This window comes from Gossypium raimondii, chromosome 8, assembly GCF_025698545.1.
Source record: "Gossypium raimondii isolate GPD5lz chromosome 8, ASM2569854v1, whole genome shotgun sequence".
NCBI lineage: Eukaryota > Viridiplantae > Streptophyta > Magnoliopsida > Malvales > Malvaceae > Gossypium > Gossypium raimondii.
Genome location: NC_068572.1, coordinates 30421763 through 30423976, shown reverse-complemented (window position 1 = coordinate 30423976; position 2214 = coordinate 30421763). Strand labels below are relative to the sequence as shown.

At 36.2% G+C, this 2214-nt stretch overlaps 1 non-coding gene across 1 annotated transcript; it reads right to left on the bottom strand.

Moving 5' to 3' along the window:
* Positions 1-481: 481 nt before the first annotated feature.
* LOC128032302 (small nucleolar RNA R71) lies at positions 482-588 on the bottom strand. Its single transcript, XR_008188429.1, has one exon. It is a non-coding gene; the product is annotated as a small nucleolar RNA R71 (small nucleolar RNA).
* Between the last annotated feature and the right edge of the window lie 1626 nt (positions 589-2214).

The following is a 2214-nucleotide window of genomic DNA, read 5'->3' as shown; positions in this document are numbered from 1 at the left end:
TGAAGGAGAAAAGAGTTCCAAGAAATGAAAATAACTAGAAATGATCTAGCTAGAGAAGATCCGGTACCTCAAAATGGAAGGATGCTGATATTCCTTCAGTTGTAGATAATAGAGACAGACCAATCAGAGAACATGAAGTTCCAATCTTAGATGATCTAAATCCAGGAATTGTTAGGCCACACATTCAAGCTCAACAATTTGAATTAAAGCCAATGATGTTTCAAATGCTACAAGTTGTAAGGCAGTTTAGTGGATTGCCTACGGAAGATCGACGACTCCACTTACGATTTTTTTGGAAGTCTGTGATTCATTCAGGCAGTAAGGTGTTGCTGAAGATGCCATGCGACTAAATTTATTCCCTTGCTCATTACGAGATCGTGCTAGAGCATGGTTAAATGCATTGCCATCAAGTACGATGGCATCGTGGAATGAACTGTGTCAGAGGTTTCTGCTAAGATATAATCCTCCTAACATGAATGCCAAGTTGAGGAATGATATTACATCATTTAGAAAATCTGAGGATGAAACATTATATGAAGCATGAGAGTCATTCAATGAACTACTGAGAAAATGTCCAATGCATGGTTTCTAGCATTGGACGTAAATGGAAATGTTTTACAATGGATTGAATGCTCATATAATAATGGTTGCCAACACATCTACCAATGGGAATTTACTCAATAAATCATACAACGAGGCTTATGAAATTTTGGAAAGGATAGCAAATAACAATTATCAATACACCACTACCAGAGTTGGAACTAGTAAAAGAGTTGCAGGAGTAAAATCTCTTAATGCAATTACATCTCTAACAACTTAGGTATCATTTTTAACAAATATGATTAAAACACTGAAAAGTCCATCTGCAATGCAGGAAATGAAATCAATAGGGTTAGCATGTGTTTATTGTGGAGAAGATCATGTTTTTTATGAATGCCTATCGAACCCAGCCTCAGTTTATTACATGGGGAATTTTAATCGCAATAACAACAACCCATACTCCAACACATACAATCCAGGGTGGAAACAACATACTAATTTTAGTTAGAGTAATCAAGGGGTGGGAAATGATAGTAATGTCATTCGACAGAATGCTGCAAGTGTACCACCTAGGTACAATCAATCTTTGCCACGGCAAAATGCCCAGCAAAATTTATCTTCAAGTTCTTCATCTATGGAAGGTTTATTTAAAGAGCATATGGCCAAGAATGATTTTATCATTCAGATTTAGATTGTATCTTTAAGAGTTTTGGAAAATCAAGTAGGGCAAATTACCACTGTATTGAATTCAAGACCATGGAACTTTACCAAGTGATACTAAAAATTCAAGATCACAAGGAAAAGAGCATTGCAATGCAATCACTCTCAGAAGTGGATCTCAGTTGAATGATATTGTTAAAGATGCCACGGTAGAAGAGGACGACTCAAGACTCGATCACGAAAAGACCTCAGAACCAATTGAAAAGCATATAGCACCTGAAAATGGTCAGCAGAAAAATGTTGTGGTAGAATCAAATCATGTTGCCAACAAAAATGCCATAACAAAACAATATCAGCAACCTAAAGAACAACCACCTCTACCATTTCCTCAGTTAATTGATGTGCAGAAAGGAAAACTTACTATGAGGGTGAATGATCAGTAGGTTATGTTCAACATATTCGATGCCCTGAAATGTGTTTATGAAAGTGAAGATTGCCAGGCCATTGGTTTGTTAGAAATGAAAGTGGAAGAAAAGTTTGCAAGACATTTGCCTCAGCAAAATCTTCTATCTCCAACAGTCTATTTGAGCAGCAAATGCTCAACTCACTCGTTCAGTTGCAAAAGCAACTAACCTCTTTTAGACTTAGCAACTCCAAATTGTTGCAGAATTGGAAAAAGCGTAAAAAAATATTTTTCTATCTTTCTTTTCTTTAATTGCTTTACTTTAATTTTGTTCTTATTTTTATCTTTAATTACTTAACCTTATTTTCATTTCTAATTTATTTCCTTATTAATGAGATTATGGAGTCTGATAAAGAAGGGGAGACTTTGCACCTAATGAAAAGGAACTGCTATCGGATGAAAATGAAAGGGACGAGGATGAAGCTAAAGCTGATGAGCCTGGACCTGCCACACACACTGTCATTGAGGAGAAGGAACAAAAAGGACCAGGGAGATGAAGAGAAGACTGAATCGGTGAACATTGAATTTGACCAGGAAAGAGAATAAGTGAA